This window comes from Peromyscus eremicus, chromosome 1 (genome assembly GCF_949786415.1).
Source record: "Peromyscus eremicus chromosome 1, PerEre_H2_v1, whole genome shotgun sequence".
Taxonomy (NCBI): domain Eukaryota; kingdom Metazoa; phylum Chordata; class Mammalia; order Rodentia; family Cricetidae; genus Peromyscus; species Peromyscus eremicus.
In genome coordinates, this window is record NC_081416.1 from 88,600,551 (window position 1) to 88,607,396 (window position 6,846).

A 6,846-nucleotide genomic window follows, 5' to 3' on the forward strand; every position below is an offset into this window, starting at 1 on the left:
TCCAGCCTGTGAATGGATCCTGCCCACATTCAAGGTTGGCCTCCCTACTTCAATAATTAGGACCGTCCCCCCATTGGTGTGCCACAAGCCAACTCCACCTAGACAAATCCTCACTAAGACTCTTTCTGTGTGACTCCAGGTTGTGTCAAGTTTACAGCCAAAACTAACCAGAAGAATTCTGGAGATAAAAGGTGCTAAATATGCAGGTGCCCTTCTTGCAGACAGTATCAGATGGTGCAAGTACCACACTGCAAGAAATAGAGAGAAAGGTGTGTATATTACCTCTGGTCTCTCTTCCCTCTTCTTAGGAAATCAACAATATTCAAACATAGGGCTCTACCCTGGTGGCCTTATCTAGTCCTGATCACCTTCCAAATGCCAAATTGCAATTGCTTCCACCCTCTTAATATTTCCCAACGGGTTGAATCTCCAGCATGAATCTCCAAAGGGACAAACCATATTCAAAATGCAGAAGCAAGAAAATGAACCTTTTCAAATTGTTTTGGGAGACACTGTAGGCAGAGGCATACTCAGGCAAGTTAGTAACTGAACCGCAAGCAATATGCTGCATCTAACTAATTTAATTCTGCTGGCTTTGGTTTGTCTCATTTGATTGTAAATAACCCAGATGGCCTTAACTCCACAAACCTTCTGGAGTGACTCCTCCCTCCTGCCCTCCTCTTCCTTCATATGAGCACACAGATAAGAACTAAAACAATACCAAAAGTAAACAAAGCAGGGTGCACTGTTCACCTACTTATTGTAAAGTAAGTGTTTCAAAGCCAGCATCCTGCTCTGGATACAGAATTCTGAGGACACCCAGAAGCCATTCTCATGCCCCTCCCAGCTGCAAGCCTTTCCTTCCCCACAAAATCATCACTTAAAATATTTTGTTTGTTTTAGATTTATTTACGTGTATAAGTGTTTTGCCTGCTTGTATATATACACACCATGTATGTGCCTGGTGCCCACAGAGGTCAGAAAAGGGTGTCAGATCCCTAGAGCTGGGTTTATGGATGGTTGTGAGCTGCCATGTGGGAACTAAACCCAAGTCCTCTGCAAGAGTAAGTGCTCTTAACTGCTGAGCCATCTCTCCAGTCCCCAAAGTAATCATTTTCTTGAATTTTAGTTTGATCAGCAATACACATGTCCCTAAATAGTATAATTAAACCTCTTTTAGATCCTTTCTCTCTCTCTCTCTCTCTCTCTCTCTCTCTCTCTCTCTCTCTCTCTCTCTCCCTCTCGTGTGTGTGTGTGTGTGTGTGTGTGTGTGTGTGTGTGTGTGTGTATGTGTGTGTCTTTGGATGGCTAGACAAGCACTCTACCACTGAAATACATCCCCAGACTTTTGTTTGTTTTTTGTTTTTTCGAGACAGGGTTTCTCTGTAGTTTTGGTGCCTGTCCTAGATCTTGTTCTGTAGACCAGGCTGGCCTCGAACTCACAGAGATCTGCCTGACTCTGCCTCCTGAATGCTGGGATTAAAGGTGTGCACCACCACCGCCCAGCCCTAGACTTTTTTTTTTAATCTCAAGTTGTTCACGCTAACCTCGAACTCACAGCCTAGGCTGGACTTGAACATCAACTTCCTGCCTTAGACTCAAGTAGGTGAGACTACATGTGCCCTAGCTAGCTTTCTATTGCTGTGATTATTTTCTATTGCTGTGATCTATTGTGTTACCAAAAGTTACTTGGGGAAGAAAGAGTTTATTTGGCTTAAATATACTGATCACAGTTTATCACTGAGGACAAGTCAGCAAAGGAACCCCAGCAAGAGGAGAGGCAGGAACTGTGGAGGAATGGAGGAATTCTGCTTACTGGCTTGCTCCCCATAGCTTGTTCAGCTTGCTTTGTTGTACAACCCAAGACCACCTGCCAAGGGACAGCCACACAGTGGGCTGGGCCCTCCCACATCAGTAATTAAGAAAATCCATAATATAGAATATTTATGTCTTTGTCTCTATAATGACTTAAAGCAGTCTATGTGGGGTCTTAGAAAATTTTAAATCACAGATAGTTAATATTGTGATATTATTCTAATTGGTATTTTTACTTTCATTTTTAATATATATATATGTTATATGAATGTATATATAGATATATAAAATGCAATTGATAGTCCAGGTGATCTGGTTCTCTTATCTGGACTTCCTGGAATCCTGTATGCATGTGGTACACATAAGCTCATTCAGATTCACACACCTACACATAAACAATAAATACATAAATATATATATAATATAATATTGGAATGCAATGTCCAATATTTTAAAATTCTTTTAATTTTATAGGTATATAGCTGTATTTTCGGTTACTGGCAGTTTTATTTCTACCTTTCCAATTCTTATACTTTAATTTCTGTCTCACTCTAATGTACAGGTCCTTCACCCCAGTGTCAGATAGAAATGATAATTGCCTTGTCTTACTCTTGATTTTCATGCACAAATCTTCAATATTTCACATCAAGTACATTTTTTAACTTTCTAGGTACTTGTTATTCAATTAACATCCCCTTAATCTTATTTTGTTTAGAGGTTTTATCATAAGAGTTGAGTTTTATAGATTGGTCCTGCTACATTTACACGGACAATTTCATTATTTTTTTCCACTTTTATTTTGTTAGTGTGATGTTTCAGTTTTTTCAGGCCACCATCACAGAAGATTATAGGCAAGGCAACTTACAAACAACAGAAATCTATTTCCCATAGTTCCAGGGCTTGGGAAATGCAGGATCCATATGAGTCTAATTCAGGGTCTGGCAAGGGCCAGCTTCCTCAGTCACCTGCAGCCTCGCTGTCACCGTGAGTGGTAGAATAGATGAAGCACTCTCAGGTCTTCATTAATGAGGACTCTAGTCCCACTTACAAGGGCTCTCTGCTTTCATGGTCTAGTCATCTCCCAAAGCACTCACATCCAAATCCATCAGATCAGAGATTAATTTCAACATAGGCATTTGGAGAGAACACACATTCAGACCACATCATGTGGCAAATTGTATTATTTAATTAGGTGTGTTATGTTGTGTGTGACGTGTGTGTGGTGTATACACGTATGGGAGTAGGTGTAACTCTTATGTACTCTTGTGACATGCTTATACACATGTAACTCTTATAACATGTTTATACACAGAAGACAGAAGGATGTTGGGTGTCCTGCTTTACCACTTAACATCTTAGTCCCCTGATAACACTGTCTCTCTCTGATCCTGGAGCTAGGCTAGCAACCAGCAAGCCCCCACAATTCTCTGCCTCTACCCACAATGCTGGGGGTTCAGACATGTATGTTTACATGGATCTGAACGAAGGTCTTCATGCTTGCATAGCAAATTCTTTTATGAATCATCCCTCCAGTCCCTAACTGCAAAGACAGCACATTAGGGCAGCAGTTCTCAGCCTTCCTAACACTTCGGCCCTTTAATACAGTTCCTCATGTTGTGGTGACCCTCAACCAAACAATTACCCCCATTGCTACTTCATAGCTGTAATTTTGCTACTGTTATGAATCATAATGTAAATATTTTGGGAGACAGAGATTTGCCAAAAGGGTCACAACCCACAGGTTGAGAACCACTGCATTAGGGAATGAGGTTAAGAAAGTTTTTCTCAGAGTAATCTGATAAGAATGAGCCCACATTTGATTTCTCCACCTCTCCCCCTGTATCTTCTGACTCTAACAAAGGGCTTTGCTCTATATTTATGAACAACACAGAAAACATGGGGTAGGAAGAAGATGAAAAATTCTTTACAGAGATCTTTAACAAAGTTTTACAGGGGAAGTAGTTACTTTACTGACCTAGAATAACACTTGAAACCACACACAGATGTTATCAACTTATATTCACATGTTGCTTCCAACATTTATGATGGATATTTGTTTCAAGGTTGCTTTCAACCTGCTGACTGCTTTTATCAAATTATTGCCACCACCACACACACACACATACATACATACATACATACATACATACATACATTGTTCTGAGTCAGGGGTATGGAAGAGTGCATAGTTTAAGATTAAATCTATGCTTTTGACTTAAGATGTAAAGGATAAGTGCATTTGTAAATCCAAGACATGGTAAGGTTGGATACATAGTACTCTTAAAGGCAGACTAGCCCTTAACAAGCTGAGTACACAGTAGGAGAGCAAGAAAAGTACATAGTCTTAGGTGATCTCAAGGGGTATTATACTTGTCTGTGAGGTCCAGCAAAAGTGCAGTCTCATTGGAGTAAGAGATATTTTAGAAAAATACTCCACTATGTCTTAGTTACTTTTTTACTCCTGTGGTTAAACACCATGAGCAAAAGCAAGTAGGGGAAAATGGTTTTTTTGATTCACACTTCCACACTGTAGCCCATTATTGAAGGAAGTCAGGATAGGACACAAACAGGGCAGGAATCTGGGGGCAGGAGCTGATGCAGAGGCCATGGAGGAGTGCTGCTTACTGGCTTACTCAGTATGTATTCTCATAGAACCCAAGACCATCAGCCCAGAGGTGACTGCAACCACAGCGGACTGAGCCGTCTTCATCAATCACTAGTTAAGAAAGTGCTCTGCAGATATGCCTGCCACCTGATCCTATGGAAGCATTTCTCAATTGAGCGTCTCTCCTTTCAGATTACTATAGCTTGCATCAAGTTGACATGAAACTAGACAGCACAATTGACCCCTTGTCGACTTGATACACAAATATATTACTGTTAAGCCATAACCTTTCCTTTTGCTTTGTCCCCAAGATGGCATGTGAATATTTATATTGCCATATAAAACATAGGTAACTTTAAAAATCCCATAATTGCCGGGCGGTGGTGGCGCACGCCTTTAATCCCAGCACTCGGGAGGCAGAGCCAGGCGGATCTCTGTGAGTTCGAGGCCAGCCTGGACTACCAAGTGAGTTCCAGTAAAGGCGCAAAGCTACACAGAGAAACCCTGTCTCGAAAAACCAAAAAAAAAAAAAAAAAAAAAAAATCCCATAATCATTACAAACTCAACACTTTAAAAGTTCCGTCTCTTAAAAAATAAAATCCAGTCTCTTTTGAAATCAAAGTCTCGTAAAACTACAAATTTTTTTTAAAAGCTTAAAGTCTCTCAGCTGTGGATTCCTCCCTATAAAATAAAAAAATAAGGTAAATACTTTTCAGTTCAAGAGGAAGGAACCGGGGCATAGTCAGAATCAAATGAAGCAAAACTGAATTCCAACCACCTAAATAACTCAGTATCCAATGTCTGGGATCCATTTATGATCTTCTGGGAGCCTAAGTCACTTCTCTGGCTCCACCCACTGCCTCCACACAGATTGTCTCCAAAGGTCAGGCCAGCTCCACTCCAGAACTACTGCTGTTGTTGGTGGCTGTCCATGGTACTGGTATCACCAAAGTGCTAGGGTCTCTTGCTGTAGCTGAGGTGTTCTTTTACCAATAGCCTCTCCTGGGCTCTCCTCAGGGACACCAGCCACACAGTGCCAAGCCTTAGTTGTTCTCCATGACCTCTTCATGCTTCAAAATCAGTACCACCTAGGTGACTCTTACACTACCAAGTTTGGCTGCTGGCACAACACTGGCCACCTCTGGAATGGAGCTACTGTGTGCCAACTGTGAGAAAACACATCCGATTTCACCTCAGCAATGCTGGTCCCTTCTTAATCACTGCTGATTTCTCAGCTCTAGTTAACTAGCTTTGATTATCTCAGCAAAGCAAACGTTTCCCTTCAGTGGTTCTAGTATCTTATTATCCACAGCTGACTCTTCAGCCTTGGCTAATGAGAACCACGGATTCTTAACTCAAAATATACAACAGCCTCAATAGAGTCTTTAAGTGACTCTCAAACTTCCGTCTGGAACTTCACAAGCCAGGCCTCCACTGTCTGCATTTCTCTCAACATTTATATCTTCCAAACTCCCACAGAACAGGTCACCAAGATTTGAACATTCAATGGCTTTTCTAGCCCAAAATTCCAAGTCCTTCCACAACCCTCCTAAAACCAACGTGGTCAGGTTTGCCATAGTAATATCTCACAAGCCTAAAAACAATTTCTGTCTTATTTTCTACTGATGTGATGTAACACTGTGACCAAAAGCAAGTTGGGAGGAGGAAGGGGCTTATTTGGCTTACATTTACATATCATAGTCCATCACTGAAGGAAATCAGGACAGAACTCAAACAGGGCAGGAACTTAGAGGCAGGAGCTGATGCAGAGGCCATAGAGAAGTACTTCTTACTGACTTGCTACCAATGGCCTGCTCAGTCTGCTCTCTTATAAAACCCAGGACCACCAGCTCAGGAGTGGCGCCACTCACAATAAGCTGGGCCCTCCCCTATTAATCACTAATTAAGAAAATGCCCTATAGGCTTGAATACATCCTCAATCTTATGGAGACATTTTCTCAATTGAGTCTCCCTCCTCTCAGATGACTCTAGCTTGTGTCAAGTTGGCATAAGTAGCCACTATATGCTAGAATATCTAATGAACTGATTTTTAGGAGCTATAGTCCTAGTGAAACCCTCTTTGGTTATAATGTTTTATCATCTTTTTACTTATCACTTGGCTCAGTTTGCCAACATTTTCTTTAGGACTTTTGCATATATTTTCATAATGAAACTGACTTTAATTCTCTTTTCCTGTCATGTTTTTTTTCCAGATTCAGATTCAAAATCATGATTGCTTCATAAAACACTTTAGATGGGGAGATTTTCTCTTTTTATAACTTCTAGAAGAGTTTAAGATATATGCTATTATTTTTGTAACATTTGGTAGAATTTTCAATAAACCATCTGTAAATGGTTCTCTATATTAGTCTGGAAATGTCTGTTTTACATTATTCTTGAAGGGTAATTTTAATTTGTTTTATTTT

The 6,846-nt window shown here is 40.5% G+C and overlaps 1 long non-coding RNA gene across 1 annotated transcript; it reads left to right on the forward strand.

Moving 5' to 3' along the window:
• The first annotated feature begins 142 nt into the window (after positions 1-142).
• LOC131900057 (uncharacterized) lies at positions 143-6,783 on the forward strand. The gene is made up of 2 exons (XR_009376162.1): positions 143-269; positions 6,634-6,783. It is a non-coding gene; the product is annotated as an uncharacterized LOC131900057 (long non-coding RNA).
• The last annotated feature ends 63 nt before the right edge of the window (positions 6,784-6,846 follow it).